The sequence below is a fragment of the Aedes aegypti genome, chromosome 1 (assembly GCF_002204515.2).
Source record: "Aedes aegypti strain LVP_AGWG chromosome 1, AaegL5.0 Primary Assembly, whole genome shotgun sequence".
NCBI lineage: Eukaryota > Metazoa > Arthropoda > Insecta > Diptera > Culicidae > Aedes > Aedes aegypti.
Genome location: NC_035107.1, coordinates 194851245 through 194872699, shown reverse-complemented (window position 1 = coordinate 194872699; position 21455 = coordinate 194851245). Strand labels below are relative to the sequence as shown.

General features: G+C 35.3%; 1 long non-coding RNA gene across 1 annotated transcript; it reads left to right on the top strand.

Annotated features, from left to right (window-relative positions):
- The first annotated feature begins 18179 nt into the window (after positions 1–18179).
- Positions 18180–18987, top strand: LOC110674586. The gene is made up of 3 exons (XR_002499013.1): positions 18180–18350; positions 18415–18651; positions 18711–18987. It is a non-coding gene; the product is annotated as an uncharacterized LOC110674586 (long non-coding RNA).
- Positions 18988–21455: the final 2468 nt, after the last annotated feature.

The following is a 21455-nucleotide window of genomic DNA, read 5'->3' as shown; positions in this document are numbered from 1 at the left end:
CGTGATACACAGCACGAGCGAGGTGAATTCTTAGGTATCGCACTAATGCTCAGCGTGAACTGTTGGAGCAGCAGGATGAAATATCTCACAAAATTAGTGACCGTCTATCCTACTACAGCTTGGTTTTCTGTATAAGGTTGCTTACAAATTATGTTCAATGGATCAATAATCTCTCAGTTAACTATTTTTATAAAATCAAATAATAGACCTACATGTAATATTTCATATAATTTGCAGTGGCGTATCCAGAAAATTGCTCAGGGGAGACGAACGACGCAAAAAATAGATGTTTTTACAAAAATTGGGATGGCTTAAGACGGTTCAACCATATCATTTTGTTTTTGTTTTATCCAGCAAAATAATAAAATAAGGAGTTTCTTTTGAAATTGAGACTTTGGCAGGTTAATAGGTACTTTGTGCAGTCACAACAATTAAAAGGCACAGTTTGTCGATCAGCACTTTTCTTAAAAAAAAAGCCTTGCAATGTTTGTAATACAAAATAAAATAATTTGAAAAAAAATCCAATAATTCATCAAATTCCAACATTTTTACTTCATTTTCAAAACAATTTATGATAGATTGAATGAAAACGACACAATTTTATCAAACAGGTTGATGCGGTTCTTGTACACGAATAATAAAATATAAATAAACCTCTTGTTATGTTCTAAATCAAATAGTAATCAGATCAGTAACTATCCAAACATTTGTAGTTCAAAATTTCTTATTTTTTTTGCTCTCTCTGTTGAGTTACTGAGCCTTATTTTTTTAGATTTGAATTAAAAACCGAGAGAAGTGTTAATTTTGAACGATAACATTTGAAATATTTGCAGTTTGCTCTAATAGATGGAATATTAGAACAATTGAATGTATTTAAATGAACTTAAAACAGTGACTGTGACTGTGACAATTAGAAATTGAATTCCTAACTTTAGTCAAGTTTTAATCATCAAGTTAACTGTTACTCTAGCGATGGCAAAATCATTTGAAAATTGACTAAATGTGTTTGATTCTACACAAATTAAATTATTAAAACAAAATACCTGCTGGAAACCTACCAAAACCTGGAAATATGAGAATATGTCAATTTTCAAACAACACTAGTTTCATGTTATTCGCAGCTCCCGCAGCAATTTACGGATGCTAATGGTCGTCACTATGGAAAGCCTGTAAAATTTCGTGAAGGGAAATATCCTTCATCATTTTAGTAACAGAACCTCCGAATTGTCAACCCTCCGAAAGGGCGAAAGTGTAAACACGACACGTAGCAAAAAATTTTTTGGGAAGAACAATATTTTATTAATAGTATGTCTCACTATCAAGAACTTTGGTGATCACCAAAGCCTCTCACTAATTTGAATTTCAAATCCAAATGTTTAATTTGAAAAATAAAAATAAATTCACATTTTCAAAACTGAATAAGCCAAAAATGCTGTTAAGAGCGTTTTTCGTATTTCAAGTAGTTTCACACCAAAAACTTACTCCAAAATCCACTAAGGTGAAGAGGTTTGGAGACAATGTGATCTCAATTTTCTTTCTGGCGTTATGTCCCAACTTAGCTGCTCAGCTTAGTGTACTTATGAGCACTTACATAGTTATTAACTGAAAGGTTTTCTCAGCCAAAGTTGCTGTTTTGTATGCGTATATGGGCAAAGGCATATACATTTTAAATGTTTTATATGGAACAAAGTCCACGAGACCCCTCCCAGCTCAGAAATTATTTAGAAACGGGCATGTAGCTTAAGGACAGCCATAAAAGCACTGCAATATTAAATAAATTAAAAACCGTATAAATACCAACAACTCTTTAAAACTCATTTGAAAACGACTACATTATAATGAATTCATACAATTTCAGGTTATTTGTAGTTCATTATTCAAATTTCAGTCAATTCGGACTACCATAAGCTGAGATATAGAGCCCCAAATTATGGCATTTTGTATGAAAAACAAAAAGCAGGGTGTCCATTCAAAATCAGTTTACCAATTCCCGGATTTTTCCCGGATGCCTAAAAGTTCTAAACCGGATGTTGTTGGACATTTTCAACAAAAAGTTTTGGATATTTTATCTGGCTTTCAAAATATTAGTTTTCAAACTATGGATTTTGAAGCAGGTCTTCGAATACATAATCTTTTTTTATAAATATTATAAGATTATTTTATGCAGTAAATGAAAAACCGAATCTAGTTTTCCATTTATTTATAGGTATTTCACTAAACCGCTCGATTCTATGCAGTTTGATAATGTCAAAACAGCATTTCATTTTTATGCTATAGTTTCAAATATTGGAAAACATTAGCTATGCAATTGCAAATCCATAAATATTGAATTAAACAGAATAGAGGGATATTTGAATCCAATCACTAACACTTAGAAGATTTAAATATATTCTCCAGCTGCTTGCTTTTGTACGTCAAATGATAATTAAAACATTTGCAACTTTTTCGTTTTATCACACTAAGTTCCGTTCTCAAATTCCGATCATGATTCATGTTCCGAGCACTCGACTTTTGAGAGCGATTTTTGAAGAAAATCGCTGAAATTTCTATACAGAATGATGAATTCTTCCATGATTCAAGTCATCTACATATAAAAACTTTGAAAATATTTATTCTTACCTTTAAAATCGCCGTTGTTCGGAATAAGAGTCATGTTCGGAATTTGAGACAAAACGGTGCTTAGACCCACTCCATTCAATTTGACCACTTTGTATGACAAAACGAAAAAAATGCAAATGTTATCATTCGACTTATTATTTGATATATACTACCCATAACTGCACATTTGTCACATTCGACATTTTTGACAATTTTGATTTAGTACCGGGGAGAGCCATCAAATGATAAATACTTTCGATCAACTTACTGAAATCTGTGAGATTGTTCTAGAAAATTCTAAAAAATACCAAGTTTTTTTTGTCAGATTGGTAATTATAACCGCATAACAGTCACATTGAGATTATCCTTGAGCCTCATAATGTATTAGCAATTAAATTTCCATCATAATTATTTTCTGACTATTCACCCAGTTGTACAGCCACAAATAAGCACTTTTGAGTTCTTTGTAATTTTTAAAAATATTAGTTTCCTCCCATACTGCCATAAAATGCAAACTTGGTATTTCATTTAGTCAATGCCTGCTTTTGTCAAATGTTACAAATATGCAGTTATGGGCAGTATAATTTAAAACAAAAAAAAGGAAGAAATTTTATAAATATTGTTTAACGGGTTTGAACTTTGAAAGAGTTTTAGACAAACAGGTATGAAGTGTTGCTTATAGTTGTCATAGCGAGAAGCTTATTAAAACCTTTTGAACCGGAAGAGTTGTTTAATCAGTGGTAAAAAAAAGTTCCATCGAAAGACGTGAGAGAATTAAGCCGAAACACAAATGTAATCGGGAGAAATGATCGAAAAAATTCTTGAATTTTCCGACTGAATAAATTTACCATGCAAAAGGTAGGTTGGATGCACCTGATAATTTTAAATAGGATTTTGAAAGTAAATTCACTTGCAAGTAGATGATTTGGAGCAGCAAAATGAACTAATTTACAATGGAAATTGCCTTCAGAATAGAATTTTTCCATTCATTCCATCGCTCAAAGGTTTTGTAAATTTCTGAAGCGGCTTAGTCAGCTACCATTACAGTCGTGATGCCATTGAATGGTATTAAATGGTATGATTGAACAATAACGCCGTTGTTAGTGCGAAAAGTTTAGAAGTATCAGTCCACCAAATTGTATATATAAAAAATAGATCAAAATAAATTCATAATCAAAATTATGTAGACAATTGTCCGCACTTGAAATTAGCTGAAGTTATCCTCAGACCAGTTTTTTCAGATATATCAATGAAAATATATTGTTTAAAAAATGTATTTAATTTTCGAAAAACTTTGCTTTTAATCGAGAGGGGCAAAGTATGGAAAATGCACTATTAGAATTCCTAGGAAATTGGAAGATAAAAATCTGCTCTGTATAACTAAATTCAGATCATTGTTCCACAAACCAACTAATCACCAACAAAACATCTACTAAGAACGCCTTTAAAATTATGCGTCAGACGACATGGTTCATAGCTGGTTCCTTAAGAAATTCTTAATCTACTGCGACTCTCGCAGAAACGATAATTCGCTAAATACATTTGATTGCTTGGTTGCAAAAAATAATAACATAACATAAACAATCATCTTCATAGCAATCGATCAAATGTTTTGTCAAGAAATAAACAAAAATCTGCCCAAGTATACCTAGAGGACAATGCCATTTATTCATCCATTAAAATGTTCCTCATGAACTCATTAAGAATCTCATAAGCAAAACGTTCAGAGTTTCAGGAAGAAATCGCTGTAAATTAGCAGAAATCCATACAAAATCTGATAAGGGAGCCCCAAAGGGCTTTGTCATAGATCACGGATCATGAATTAGTCAAGTTAGTAATCCAAACAAGACTTCTTCAAGAATTCGAATCAGTTGCTCCAGGTATCTGTCGAAAAGCAATTATAGCTGGATATCTTCAGCCAGAAATTTGTAAGGCATTTCATATGGAAACGATAGCAAATGTTAAAAAAGACCGAAGATCTCTCCTTGGAATTAACGTTTTTTGGGCTAATGTTATACAAGAATCCGTTAACTGTCTCTCGGGCAACTCAGTCGTGCATCTCTTGACAAAATATTCTAGTGATTTTCCCAGTGTGTTGTACAATTTCCCGGGTATTTCCCGTATTTTTCCCGGTTATTTGTGATTCCCGGGTTTTTCCCGCTTTTCCCGGATTTCCCGGATGGATGGACACCCTGAAAAAGCATTTGCTAAGCACTTTGTCTTTGAATGTAAATCTCACTTCACACTTTAGTAGGAATTACTTGCTCCACGCAAAAAATTAATTTTAAAAAGTGCTCCGCGAATCTAAATGACTGAAAACCCCAGCCTTAGAGCAATGCCTGCAGGAGTCACCGAAGAAAAGTTTAAAGAGAATTCCAGAAAGAGTCCCTGAAGGAAATCTTCATAATTTACTTGGAGCAATCTTTTGAGATATTCATGGAGGTATCCTTAGAGATATTTCTGAAGAAATCTTTGAACGTTTTCCAGTAGGGATTCATGAGGTTATAACTGACGGAATCCTTGGAGGTATTCCTAGAGAAAACCCTAGTGGTACTCTTGAAAAAAATCAATGGATATATTTTTGATTGCCAGAGAAAACCCTGACGGTATTCCTAATAATTCATCGGAGATATTCCTGGAGGAAAAAAATAAAGTATTTCTTGAAGAATTTCTGCAGGAATCACAGAAAGAATCACTGAAGGAGTTAGTGGAGGTTACTAGACAGCTCCTATACAATACCCCGGAGAAATTGATAAAAATATCCTGAAGTTTATCCAGGAGGAATCCATGGTGAAATTTCAGAAGGAATCTTAGGAGCTATTGCTAGCGGAATCTAAGCAGTAATTTATGGACGAGTCCTGAAAGATATTCCTCTACCTGGAGATATTCCTGGAAGAAACCATGAAGTTAATCCCAAAGAATCCCTGAAACTATTCTTAGTAGAATTTTTAAAGTTATTTCTTGTGTAGTTCGTGGAGGAAACCTTGGACGTATTTTTAGAGGAATCCTTTAAGAAACTCTTGTAGGTATTTCTGGTGGTATTTCTGGAGAAAATGCTGAAGGAATGTAATATAAGGAATTCTCTGGAAGTATTTCACGAGAAATCCTTGTAAATATTTCTGGAGGCATTCAAAGAGAAAAATAGAATAGAATCTTTGGAAGAATTCCTGTAAAAATCTTTCGAGGAAATTCTGAACAAAACCCTAGTGGAATTCCCAAGAGAAGGAGTGCTAGGAGAAATCCGCGAAATTCCCGAAGAAATTTAAGAGGAGTTCCTAGAGGAATCCTTTGATGTATCTCATAGGAAATCCCTGAAAAAAATTTGCTAGAATTTACAAATAATTTCTGGAGAAAATTCTGGAGAAATTAACAAAATAATTCTTGAAGGAGTATCAGGGGTAATCCCTAAAAATATTGCTGGAGGAAGTTTTGCAGATATTCCTCAACGAATTCTTGGAGACATTCAGATTCTTCAGAGCCCCAAAAACCTCCGATATCATCCGCAAGACCAAGGACCATATGTGACCGTGGGCCTTCCTTAGCCGAGTGGTTAGAGTCCGCGGCTACAAAGTAAAGCCATGCTGAAGATGTCTCAGTTAGATTCCCGGTTGGTCCAGGATCTTTTCGTAATGGAAATTTCCTTGACTTCTCTGGACATAAAGTATCATCGTACCTGCTACACGATATACGAATGCGAAAATGGCAACTTTGGCAAAGAAAGCTCTCAGTTAACTACTGTGGAAGTGTTCATAAGAACACTAAGCTGAGAATCAGGCTCTGTCCCAGTGAGGACGTAATGTCAAGAAGAAGAATAAGATGTGACCGTGTCATGATAGTGTCATTTCTTTGCACGCCTGATCTCTCAATATTAACCTGGAGTGGAATGTTGAACAATGAATTCCAAAGCGCGTCTCCTTGCTTCCATCTAAATTCACAAACGACATTGACACCTCGTCTCCAATCCAAACAATTGAATAAACAGATGGTGAGTCTGCTAGTTATACTCCAAGAATTTATCTAAGATTATTTGCAAGATGTATCTGGTAATATCTGGTTCGTTGTCGGAGCGGCCCTCCCGAAAACCAGCCGACAAAGGATTCCTCAAGTGGTCTCAGTCTGAAATTCCTGAGAACATTAACTGAAAGTATTCCTGAAGAAATTTGTGGAGAAATTCTTGGATGATTTCCAAAGAAAAGTTTTACCCGCTGAATCTATTCCATATTTTTGGTGTCTAAGGAATTAATTGTTTTAATATTACAATTCGTAGCATAGTTAATTGGTCATTTACTAATGAACAGCTTGGAAATTGCAGGATAGACTTTTGAAAATTTTCTAAATTAATATTTTCATCTGAATGCAGTAATCATGCTTTTGATTTGTGTGAAAAGCATTTAATTGCCCAAGTAACCATAAGCACTAATAATAAGCCCTTAATCAGCATCATATATGCGTACATGCATTATAATAGCACCACAAATGCTTACACACCTTATAACAGCACTTCCGCTGCATAGAAACCCTATTACAGCATAATTAATGCTTCTAAACCTGATGCATACTGGCATTAAATAAGCACTATATTGGCTCTATATTCGCATACAGGGCTTGTTTAAATGCCATCCAGTGTTTTGACAGATATACCACGTACTTTGTGTTTGCATGTAGTGGTGAGAGGGAGTCAAACATAAGTCTTCTCACTACTACAATTGCAGGTTTTAAGACGGGGAAAAGTGATGGTTTAAATTGGTCACTTTTCTTTCCAATACTATTCATCTTATGTGGGCGAAGCTGCAAAGGAGCAGAACTTCAACAACTCAACAATACAGGTGTCGCAGGTTCGAGACGCAAAATGAGGAATTTCATCATCATAAAACAAGGATCAATATGTGGCAATTTCAAGTCCTTAAAAGGATGAAAACCACCAAAATGAATAAGTCTGATACGGAGAAGTACTATCTCAATCATTTTATAACATTTTGCATACTATTCGAGGTTTCCGTTTTCATTCATTTATTTATTTACCTCGTGTACCAGCTGCTTGGCCGCATACGCGAAAGCTCTTTGGCTGCGTACGCAAAAGCACAAAATATTCGCCCTAAAACCTGGCGAAAACAACTGACGTTTCTCACGTGGTCTTATATCAGCATTAGTGGTGCAGAGAAGCACGGTTATATCTTGGCACTATAATGGCACGCTATTTCGCCTTTTGTGGCATTATAATAGCATTATATGCGTATATAAAACTGACATGCATCAAATGATTACCCTATATGCGCATATAATGCTGTTACCGTGCCGCATTATCGTGTTTACTGGTTACTTGGGTGAGATCATGAGAAAAATTAAGAATATTGTGTAAAAAATCTTCGAGCTGTTTACCCAAGTAACCAGTAAGCACGATAATGCGGCACGGTAACAGCATTATATGCGCATATAGGGTAATCATTTGATGCTTGTCAGTTCTGTATACGCATATAATGCTATTATAATGCCAGAAAAGGCGAAATAGCGTGCCATTATAATACAAAGATATAACCGTGCTTCTCGGCATCACTAGTGCTGATATAAGACCACGTGAGAAATGTCAGTTGTTTTCGCCAGGTTTTTCGGGCGAATATTTTGTGCTTTCGCGTACGCAGCCAGAGAGCTTTCGCGTATGCGGCCAAGCAGCTGGTACACGAGGTAAATAAATAAATGAATGAAAACGGAAACCTCGAATAGTATGCAAAATGTTATAAAATGATTGAGATAGTACTTCTCCGTATCAGACTTATTCATTTTGGTGGTTTTCATCCTTTTAAGGACTTGAAATTGCCACATATTGATCCTTGTTTTATGATGATGAAATTCCTCATTTTGCGTCTCGAACCTGCGACACCTGTATTGTTGAGTTGTTGAAGTTCTGCTCCTTTGCAGCTTCGCCCACATAAGATGAATAGTATTGGAAAGAAAAGTGACCAATTTAAACCATCACTTTTCCCCGTCTTAAAACCTGCAATTGTAGTAGTGAGAAGACTTATGTTTGACTCCCTCTCACCACTACATGCAAACACAAAGTACGTGGTATATCTGTCAAAACACTGGATGGCATTTAAACAAGCCCTGTATGCGAATATAGAGCCAATATAGTGCTTATTTAATGCCAGTATGCATCAGGTTTAGAAGCATTAATTATGCTGTAATAGGGTTTCTATGCAGCGGAAGTGCTGTTATAAGGTGTGTAAGCATTTGTGGTGCTATTATAATGCATGTACGCATTTATGATGCTGATTAAGGGCTTATTATTAGTGCTTATGGTTACTTGGGTAGTGGAATACCTATAAAGAAAAGAAAACCCGAATCTAGTACTATACCATTTAATTCCACTAGAGTTTGTATTATTTGGTATTTATTCGGGTTTTAATTTATTTAATATTGCAGTGCTTTTATGGCTGTCCTTAAGCTACATGCCCGTTTCTAAATAATTTCTGAGCTGGGAGGGGTCTCGTGGACTTTGTTCCATATAAAACATTTAAAATGTATATGCCTTTGCCCATATACGCATACAAAACAGCAACTTTGGCAAACCTTTCAGTTAATAACTATGTAAGTGCTCATAGGTACACTAAGCTGAGCAGCTAAGTTGGAACATAACGCCAGAAAGAAAATTGAGATCACATTGTCTACAAAACCTCTTCACCTTAGTGGATTTTGGAGTAAGTTTTTGGTGTGAAACTACTTGAAATACGAAAAACGCTCTTAACAGCATTTTTGGCTTATTCAGTTTTGAAAATGTGAATTTATTTTTATTTTTCAAATTAAACATTTGGATTTGAAATTCAAATTAGTGAGAGGCTTTGGTGATCACCAAAGTTCTTGATAGTGAGACAATTTTAAGAGAAAGGATATGAGAAAGGCCCTTTCAGATCATTGGATAAACATTCTTGATTTTCGTGATAAAACTGCAAAAATCATCAATATTTTTGAATTTTTCCTAGATAAATTTATTTTTGAAGATACCTTTCATTTGATAAAAAAAATGTTTTTAATCATCTTAAATGAACTATTCGTATGTTTTGGGGAATTTCTTTAACCTAGAATTAATTTTTAAAACCTGGAAAACTCAGGGAATTTCATTTCTGTAAATGAGTAGACACCCTGATGGAACATTTTGCTACAGTAATGGCTCAATGCACGAGCTCACTCCTTGACGTATGAGCGGTGTCGTGTTATATGTGACCATGGTAACGATTAAATTTGAAACAGCTCAAACGTCAAATTAGGGAATTAGTGCATCAGTCCATGGACAGTGACTCCAGTCGCGTAATTTTGCTCAACTCGACTTATAAAATTGGGCCCGTAATTTTTAAAAGATTTAGGGGTCTATTTTATAAGTCGAGTCGGTCAAAATGACTGTCGACTGAAAAATTCGCTCGACTCAGCTCTATCACTCGAGTTTTTCGACAGTCGTCTCTCTATGTGACTGGATTATTATGGGAGTCGACGGGTGACATCTGAAATATGCATGCTTACTTTGATCGACAATGAATACAGACGAGTCACTTGAATCTGCTCGATTTACAAAATAGACCCCTTAAGAATTCTGTGACTATTTTTATGTCTGAGTGATTACTATGGCAGTCGACAGGTGATATCTGAAATATGCCAGCTTACTTTGATATCGACAGTGATTACAGACGAGTCACATAAATCTGCTCGATCAAAGTAAGCAGGTCAGATGTCACCCGTTGACTGCCATGCACGCGTTCACTCGTTGACGTTTTAGCGGTGCCGTGTTATTTATGTGACAATGGAAACTAGTGAATTCGGCACCGCTCAAACATCAAATTATTGAACTCGTGCATCGGTTCATAGTAATCCAGTCACATATGGGTTGAAGGGTCTATTTTATAAGTCGAGTCGATCAAAATGAGTCGACTCAGCTCTGTCATTCGAGTTTATCGACAGTTGTAACTCTATGACTGGATTAAAGACGCCTTGTAAAAATTAAGGTAGAATTTTTCAGAATTTCTGTGCTATTTTTTGATTCTTCAATCAATTGACGTCCATAAAGGAATAAGATTGATTATAATTATTCAGATTGATTAAGGGGTCTATTTTATAAGTCGAGTCGATCAAAAACGAATCGATTGGAGTCACTGTCGACCAAAAATTTCGCTCGACGCGGCTCTGTCACTCGAGTTTTTCGACAGTTGTCACTATATGTGACTGTATTACTATGGGAGTCGACGGGTGACATCTGAAATATGCATGCTTGCTTTGATCGACAATGAATACAGACGAGTCACATGAATCTACTCGATTTACAAAATAGGCTCCTAAGATTATACAGAATATTCTATGGAGTTTTAAAAGACACGGACACCGTCTTTAGCCATTTAGCTGCACAGACTGTAACTTAACACTAGACAACGGACAAGCATGCACCAGTGGCACAGCCTAGAAACATTTCTGACGAAAAGTTTCAATGGCTGAAGCGGGATTCGAACCCACACCCCATGACACGATGCGCTTAAATGCCTGACGACACTAATCGCACGGCCACGAGGCCCATGAGTTTCTATATAAGAGCACAGGAATAAGTTGTTGGATTCGTTGTTCATGTTGATTCTGAAGAAATCCAGTTAGGATTTCTGCAAAAATCCTGATTGAATTGATAAACGATTTTTGGAAAGATTTTCCTTTTTCTTAACAAAACCTTAGAGAAATCTTTGGATACGTTTAACAAAAAAAACAATGATGTTAAAATTCATGGTCATTACAGTCGACTCTCCACAACTCGATGGACTTTGCGGTCCCTTCAAATTCCCATACATCATACTCTCCATAAGTCGATGTTTCCACTAGTCGATGCCACGTGGGAGGAAAATTTCCCTTCATAACTCGATATCCATCTAAAACACCATTTTAACACAGGGAGACATAGAGCATTTTTGCTTTGGCAGTGAATAAACGACTTGCATGTTGTAATGAAAGTTTCAAAACATAAAAATAATAAAATTAAATTTGCAGTAAAAGGACTTGCAAGTTGTAATGAAAGTTTAAAAACATAAAAATTATAAAAATAAATTTGCAGTAAAATGGGTTTATTCTACGACTGGCGTGAGGTGAGAATTGTCGGTGTCGTATAGCGAGGTGACAATTCTCGACTCGAGTGAAGTGACTCGCCATTTGATTTGAACGACGAGTCACTTCACTCGAGTCGAGAATTGTCACCTCGCTATACGACACCGACTATTGTCACCTCACCCCACTCGTAGAATAGATCCAAAAGTAAGCGATTTTTCGAATATTTTAAAAAAGTGTCCAAAGATATTTTTCAAAATGCTATCAACAAAATGATATTGTCTGCTAGCAGAAATGATCATAAAAATATAGGATATATAGAAATTTGAGCCTTTGATTTTAAAATTTTTGCTATCGGTATGTTCTATAACTCGATAATTCTATAAGTCGATGGTCCCTTGAATATCGAGCTATGGAGAGTCGACTGTATTTCATATAAATTACCAGGAGAAATTTTAAAAGAAATATCCTTATGATTTATTTAATGTCATGTATGATTTTTGGTAGGTATTTTAGGATGATTGTAAAATGCTGCTCGACACTGAAGAAGTCTGTAAGTTGCAGACAAAATAGGCCTATCTGTCAAAATAAGCAACATAATAGAGTTAGTTATTTGCTCGCCCTATTAGTGATATTAGTATTTTTTCTATTGCAAAAGTGAAGTGAAGTGTTAAAGTTCAATTAGTAGTTTTTTACTTAAACATACTCTAATAATCCCTTCCATAAATTTAATAAAAAAAAAGTAGCGGCTACATTTGTTGATAATAAATTGTATTTTGAAGGAGCTGTATAGTGTCAATTAAACCCTATACGTAAAACCTCAGCTCGAGTGACAGAGCCGAGTCGAGCAGTTTTTGGTCGACTCGACTTATAAAATAGGGTCCTATCAATATCTAAATAAATAAATCATATTTTTCCCATGCTTGCCTGAACTTTCCGTTCTCGTGGGATAACTATGCTGCACACTACAACTGAGCTACACAAAAAAGCTACAAAAAAAAGCTTTCATTTTCAGGTACTTATCACTTACCGTTGTCTGCGTCAGTCAAACCGATGAACGGGCTTTACCATAGCTAACAATTTATTCTAGTAAAAACATAATTAGATGCATAACGGAACGAATTCAGTTCATTAAAGTGCATCACAAAATCAAATCTTCCGCTTTTCTTACCTTTTTGACAGCAATAGCTTTCCTGAGTACATTTTAGGTTTAAGCCAAGGCTTCCAAAAAAACTGTTTATCTTAGTTTGTCTGATTTAAAAATATTTCAGCCAGTTAAGGATTTTACGTAAGGATTCTTGAGATCAAACGCTTCCATGCATGATTATATTGTACGGAATAATCAACAATTGATCTTAAACCATTCCAGACAAGACCAGCAAAATTTAACTGGATGGAATCCATTTTGTTGTCGCCGTTTCAGGTTCATAATTAAAAAATGTAAATCGATATGTTTTGTCATTCCATCAGTAAATTTTCTTTGGCATAAATTTCACGCGAGGAAATTTAATGCCACGAAAAAATGGTTATTTGAATTCATTATTCTTAGTGTGCAGACATCATGATGGTTTTAAAATTACATATAAAAAAGAAGTTATGAATAAAAAACAACTTGTTGGCCAATGTTTATTCGATCGTCATCTCTTAACATAGGTTTTATTTCGTGTTTTGGGATATCGCAAAAGATTTAATACCGCTACTTGAGCTCCAGAAGACTGTACAATAACTCTTATGTATGTTTTATAGTACGCTACAAGGGTAGAAGTAATCATACTATACAAAACTAAGAAGTTTAGAAACGGTTTTAAGGGAAAGTCTTAACAACTTCCTGTAGTGTGGGCATCTTCGGGTTTTACGGATATTTATCAAAGATTTTTTTAAGGTTGTTAAAACTAATAAGTTCTAAAATGAGTTTTAACGATGGTGGTAACAAAAGCTTGTAGTATGTGAAATAATAACTAAAGATGTTACTTGGGTACGTCCCCTAAAATAATCCAAACAATCAACTTTGCTGAAGACATTAGCTCCCTAGCTCTTCTGAATCGTAAGTATGAGTTTGAAATATTTGGTGTTCACTAGCGTTTCTTAACGGCAGAATGTTTAACATATTTGATATGCAGCTAGGTTTAACGAAAACACCAGCCTGTCTGATCTTCGTCGGCAAATATATGAGTTCGAGATTTTCAATGCTCACTAGTGCTAGATTATCGAATTTACCAAGTATGCAATGCATAGTCCTCAACCCGGTTTCCGGTTTTCTAGTGATCTAACTAATAGTACGGCCCATAAAATAAGGCTGATACAAATATTAATTTTCAATTTTCTTTTATGTCACACACCCCCCCCCCCCCGAAAATTTTGAAGGGGAGAAAAAAAAGATTCATCATTTTTTTGACATCAGTCAGGTTTTTTTAATTTTTAGAGTAAAAACCAGGTAAAATAATGATCCAGATGATGATTGGAAAAAGTTTAACAACTAGGTATCGTTAAAAATAAAAATTTGAAAAATAACTTTTTTTCATTTTTATTTTGTTTTTCTTCCTTATTTATTATGCGAAAATTGTCATTTCACTTTTTATGGTAGCTTTCATATGGAAAATAGAAACGAAACAAAAATGTTATATGTGTTTGGTGTTATTCAATTTGTTTACACTCTGTTTTTCAATTTGGACATGATTTTATTTGTTAATTACAGAGGAGAGGAATTGAATGTATACCTTCAAATTTAATAATTCAGCAGCGAATTCTATATTTTTGACGTCGAAGATGGGATGAAATTTTTCAAAGGCCTTGTCTCGAACGTTAGAATTAGAACCGATAGAATGAATTTATACCTGGAGCGATGGAGATTTAAACATATTTTAGAATAAACGGCTTATTCTGGAGAGATGTATTTGAACCTTAATAAAAGTGTGATGAGCGGCTCTGTTTTCTTAAAAACCTATGAGCTAGTATTGATCTAAGTTGTCTTTAACCAAAGGAACAAACTTTTTTTTCAAGAAACTTTGCTAGGCATCTGTAGTTATTTCTTTTATTAAACTCTAACCCCATAAGACGCAAATGCTCGTAAAACCTAGTTCCTGGCAAAATATTTTAATGATACCTTGAAAACGTGTCCTCTTAGACCTCATCATTCTTCTAATACCAAACAAACTAAACTGTTAAACTAGTAAGCGTGACTTTCGAAGGTGGAAAATTGATCACCAGAGTATATGACTTTTGGAGAACTAAACCTTTCATATTTTTGCCGTAGTACATTATTTATGTTAGCTAGAAAATAATATGACAAAAATGCCCTATACAGAAAATTTATGTCAAAATGTACTAAGGTACCCCGGGGTAAGTTTGACATTAAAAAACGATAGTTCAAACATATTGTTCAATATAATTTAAAAATGTCAATATTTTGCAAATCCAACAACACGGTCACATTTTGGCAACATGTTTGCTGGTGTGTGCATAAGTTTGATCGAATAATTTCGAAATTGTGAAATCCTTAGAAGAAAGATGGACAATGAGTCATTAGACGCAGTTACCTCGCTAAACGGGGCAAGTGGGACACATCCAGTTTCATGCAGCAAACTAGTGATCCTCAATAAGAGAGATTCGCGGAAGCTGACATTTTTGTCAATGTGTGAGCCAATCGAGCATAGCGAGAGCTGCAAAGCATGAGCCAAACGAGCATGCGTCCAGTTTATTTTGAACCTTTCTTGATGAGTAATGTAATCCGCTTGAAATTATTTCGGTAAAAGTTGTTTTGCATAGAGCATGATATATGAAATATTTTCCTAATTCGGATTTTTGTCAATGCGTTATAAGTTGTTGATTTTTTCGGCTGTTTATTGGTTTGGAAATGTAGCTCAAAGATCTATAACGAAACAAATTACACTTTTTAGCAACGAGCGAGTCATGTCCGTGTTACAATATTATTCTCGACGCCGAGCAAACTCAGCACTGCTGGTCTGTTGCCAAATCATTCTATTTTACTTCCGCTTATCTCTTATAGGATCACTACGTCAAACCACATCAGTAAGTCTACCATTGCAATATTAGGATTCATAAATCATAGATTTTCAATTTTGAGTACATATTTGATGTACATAAGGGATAAACCATAAAATACGTAACGTTTTAGGAAGAAAACGTAAATGTAAGGTGGTGTCACATCGCATTTAATTTTAACTGAAAATTACTCACTAAAAGCGTAAAGAGGTATAAAAATGTATCATTTATAAATTATAAACCGAATTGCAGTACGTAAACATTCAATAATTGACGTATTTTTAAATGTTTTATTATTATTTGTTATTACTGTTACCCAAGCAACCAATAGTTCGGATTATATACTTAAGCAGTGAACTCCATAGTTCTCTTTTAGTATAAATATAGTTTCAGTGGAACTTTTTCGTGATTAAAAGAGCACTACGGATATTAACAGAACTTGATTCTTGGAAGAGTACCTCCTGAGCTAGTCAACAGCTATAAAGTTCAGAACAATTTTGAATTGAACTTCTTTTCTTCTTGAAGATATATGGGCAACTTGAACGAACTTTATGTAAACTTTAAAGTTCGATTAATTACTTAAAAAGTTAGCAGATTAACCCAAAATATGCCCTTTTATCCGAACTTTTGGTTGCTTGGGTATGCATGGTGGAAAACCACCTAATGGGGTGGAACCAGGTCCGTCCCACTCGGGCTCAGATTGGGTACCACTTCTAGTACTGCATTTGGTCCCTCGGTAGTGCAAAAGGTACCCAAGTTTGACAGATCGCAGTACACCTTTCACGGCATTCTAGATTACATTATGAGCCATGACATTTTGGGCAACTGCAAGGGACATGGAGGTCTTTAATGTGTCTTTGGTGGAACTGTTTCCCGCAACTACTGAATTTGGTAGAAATATCAAATAAAGTTAAACTAAAATAGTATAGTAATCGTTCTAATGATCTATTTGAAATTTTATCTCAGTCTTCGTTCAATTTTAAAATCATATTTCAAAAATAAAAATAGAGAAAAATATTTTAAAAAATTAGTCATATTTTGTCCCTATTCATCAATTACGTAAGGACTGTTCATTTAAGAAAGTGGACACCTAAATATTAGCATTTTGGTGTATAATTCCATAAAAACAAATGAAATTTTGTTTCAGTGTGATCTCAAGTGTTTATTTTGACAGCAGACAAAAGTTGACATAAACAAATTATAAATTCTAAACGATGGGTCGAATTGACATGGCGACTCTCAATTTTTTCTGCACAAATGGTGTACACAAAAACTGCCGTTCCGAGATTTGGCTTAAATCGCGAAGTGTCCAAATTGAATTTTTTCAACGCTGTGGCCAAAACAGATATTCCTGACGACGTACGATACATCCCAACAGAAAAATTTGGGAAAAATGATTTGGTATGGCAAGCAATTTGCTCCTGCGGTATGAAAGTACTACATATTTCACGACGGGTTCAACCAACGGCGAAAATTACAGAACTGAATGCATTAAAAAATGGCTTCTGCCCATCTACTGAAAGCATACCATGCCTCCATTGTTTTTGCCAGACCTAGCATCGGCTCACTATGCTTCAGCTACTTTGGAGATGCTCAAGAAGGAATAAGTCGAATTTGTAGAAAAATGATCGAATCCATCAAATTGCTCAGAACTATAGTTCTTCGTATACGCCTCATTGAAACATATTGGGCAATAATCAAACGGCATCTTAAGTAGGACGGAAGAGAAGCAAGCTCCATCGATTTTTTCAAGAAAATATGGTCAGCAGTTCAAAAGCAGTTCGAAAAGTTCCGAAAAAAGTTGTGCAGAATTTTATGGGAGGTATCAAAAGAAAAGTAAGAACATTCTCCAGCAATGCTCAATAAATGTTCAAATTTATGTGAATTTGATCGAAATTACGTTGATTTCCATGTATTTTAGGTAAACTCATGAATTTGTTCGAAAATAAATAGTTTACTGTAAAAAACACGTGTCCACTTTCTTAAATGAACACCCGCATAGAAAAATACAATTTGGCCTTCAGTCCAAACGGTTAGTTTCCTGTAACTGATAGTGTTAATGTATTACAAACAGTTGCTTATATGTTGAACAATATCAAACATGAAGTCTACCACAATATGAAGCCATTAGAATAGTCCATGCCAAATAGTTACATTATATTACATTGTCCAGATATTTTTAAACAATATTGGAGTGCTAACTAGTGAGAAACTGTTACAACATAAATCAACAATTTGTGTACCAGTTTGTATTTTACTGTATACCACTTTTATTTAACAGTTTGGAAAACTGTTGACTGCATTGTACGCATAAAAAATTTAACTCAGTCGCAGGCACTGGAACGTAAAAACAAAGAAAGAGATAAATTTTTCACACAACTTTTCGAAAGTAATGGAAACAATACAAATGGAATAAAAACTAAAGAGAACTAGAGAGAAGATGTTCATATCTTGCGGTCCAAATAATTATCTATCACTGCACAAAATAGTGACGATATCTCTGGTAGTTTTTTAGCGTGTATGCTGTGCTAGCCCGTCTGGTCGATCAAAACATTGTTGAAGAAAAAGAAAAAGAAAATTTTCCACCTCATTTCCAAATGAAATCGTCGAAAAAAACATTGTTAATCTTAATTATAACCAGTTTTATGTAAATTTGATAGTGGTTGAATAGCAGAGTCTCGATGGTAAGTTAAATTTTGATCAGATTGGCCATTAAAGTATAATAAAATCAGTAATTTGTTCCGACAGAATTGCGGTGTGGAGATGGCCAACAACCTGAACAAAACGTCTGTTACATTGGCTGCTACAGATTCAATCGATTCCGTCGCCGCTGATCTTTATTCGGCTGTGGATGAAAACAGTAGATACCAGGAGGTTCGAGACAGGAGAGACCCGGAAGAATCGGCCGGCGTCGTGACAGTTCACCCGGAAAACAGGCGTATACAAAGCGCCATCAAACAACGGCAATCCTTCATGCATCCAAATGTAAGATTCGGAACGTTTTTTACAAATTTCAAATTTCTAACGATTCCTTCACGTTCAAGTTTCCAACAAAGTGGATTATTAACTGTCCGATACCCTGTTCGCAGACCGAGCATAAATGGATGGGGCATATCTTTGAGGCTTAGCTCTGTCTCGAAAATCACCGGCAGAAGGCCCACCGGAGCAGGAGTGTGATGAGTGCATTATTGGCATAATTGGAAGAAAAAATCACACTAGTTAATCTAATTTTTAAATTTCCGTTACAACATAAAATGTGTAATTGATTGTAATACATTGTCTCCCATTACATTTTTAATATAATTTATACACAATAAAACAATAAATACGTGTTTTTCAATATTTTCTTATTGTACAAGCATACAAGCACAGTACAGCACAGGGTAAAAACACCATATCGCACAATAAACCAATCATTACACAAACATTCTTTATTTAATTCCAGCCATATAGTTTCACTATTTTAAAACTGTCTCCCCTACAGTTAATTGGTCAAAAAATGGATAGTATGTCTACCAATTGGCGAATAGTTAACGAAAAATTTTGTTCGCAAAAATCGACGTTTTTTTATGGTTACATAACTTAACCGCCTATTCCCCACATTGTAAATTATCCATTTACCATTTCCCAGAATGTTAAAACAGTTTGCGGTAGTGTTGGTTTATTGTTAATTTGGATGTTATACGAAACAGGATAGATATTGTCGTTATTGGTTGTGGATAGTTCGGGAAATAGTGCCAATACGGTTCTGGTTTATGCGGGCAGTCCTTAGTATAAGATTGATTTTTTTTTTTGATAAAAATCATTCGTTTGCATGTTTTAGTGCTACTCTCTATGAAAATGTATGAAACGTGTAGGAAAAGTTTTGATTCTGGTGCTTGTTTCGATAGGTCCCACTTACCCCGGATATATAGATATTTTGGGGTAAGTTAGACTATAGAAATTTTCATATGAAATTAAAACCAAATTCTTGTTTATCGTAAGCAGCTTGTAAAAATACTTAAAGTTGTAGCTTACCGATGGTAATTCGATTTATAACAATTTTTATTTGCGGGTCAATGAATAACGTGAAACGTGTCACAATTCATCATGCAAGTTAAAAATGGTGCTGAGCTAACAACTGTTACATGGAGCACATGGTAATAAAAATACTAATAATTTTTGTACTAAATACTTTCCTTATCATTGTATCTTCAATTTTCTAGAAGAATACCCCCTTGAAAAACTTTTCCTAAACGAGCTATTGTGGAATGTCCCACTTACTCCGGATTCTCACTTGCTCCGGGGTATCTTATCAGTAATCATGAATAACATTCATTCACGAAAACAATGAAAATTAGTTTTGCGTGTGTAAAATTCACGTTAAAACATTTTTTCCATTTTTTTATAGGCCATAGTGTATATGAGTTTGAAATATGTGTTGCTTAAGAGGCTTAGGGCTTGCTAGGAGAATTGGGTGAACTTGTCATTCCTTAACTTGTCAATTTTCTTACAAAATACACTTTTTCTCTGCTATAAATTGATTCCACAAATATGGAATCCCCTAAAATGGTAATTGTTGGCGCACAGAGTAGTTTTTGATCCGCTGAATCTGTTGCATGCTCCTTTGAGGGCGAGCGACGGAATCCGTATCAATTGTGTCCGGTTCGCGTTTTGCGGAAGAAAAGAAAAAAAAACGAAAACAACGTGTGCGGGTAAAAAAAAGGAACGACGCGTCAGTAGTTTCTGATCCGTTGAATCTGTTGCATGCTCCTTCGTGGGCGAGCGATGGAATTCGGATCGTGTCCGGTTCGCATAGTAACCACAATATCGGTATCGATCATCCGTGATATGTTCACGTATTCATTTAAAATTATATCTTTATCGTTTACCAAATCGAATCCTTTCCCATATCCAAACTCCCAGTGCCTACTTGTGGAAGTGCAGAGCGCAGAGGACTCCTCGGCTTCCATATAGCAAGTAACACGTCAACATTTCCCTCCCATTCCCAAATTGACCTGCATTCGGACGCAGCCGGCGCCGGTATTGTTTGTTATGATAATGAGTGCACCAGTACTTACATATTGAAGATGCTATCGATCCTGAGTAGCATCTGTTGGTTCCCTGTGTAAGTATTGCTGTGTGCGTTTGAAACGCAAATATCAAATGCGGGAACACTAAACGCGGTAAGATTTTCTACAGGCAATCCGACGTCAAAGTAAGCTTTTCTATGCTAGGTTGGTGGTGATGTGTGTAATCGTTGCTAGGTGTCTTTTGATTGTTTTGTCTTGCCGCATTTGAAGGACATTCAGTGAAGATTTGCACCTCAAATGCACACAGCAATACAGCTGTTCTTGCAATAACGGAGTAGCAACCGCGGGCGGTCAACCATGCTTATGCTCAGTTGTCACTCTATAGCTAAGTATGCTGTTTCGCTCAAGAAAAGTAAAGAAATTCTTTGACTGAAAGGGTCAAGAAATTTCCTACAGAGAGCCCCCTTTGAAGTGACATTTCTTCTCAACTGCGTACTGCGATCAGAAAAAAGTGATTTTCTTGACCATTTCTTGGGAGAAATTTTCCACGCATCGAGATAGGCGATTCCTTTTCTTGTCAGTAGCAAATCGGCCTTATGACTGGATTACTATGAGAGTCGACGGGTGACTTCTGAAATATGCATGCATACTTTGATCGACAGTGACTATCCAGCTTTTTACGCTAGCTTGCCATAAATTGTGAATCATCCGCTTTTTACGTTTCTTGCATACACTATAATTTTTATAGTTAAATCGTAGTAAGCTTAGCAATAAAAA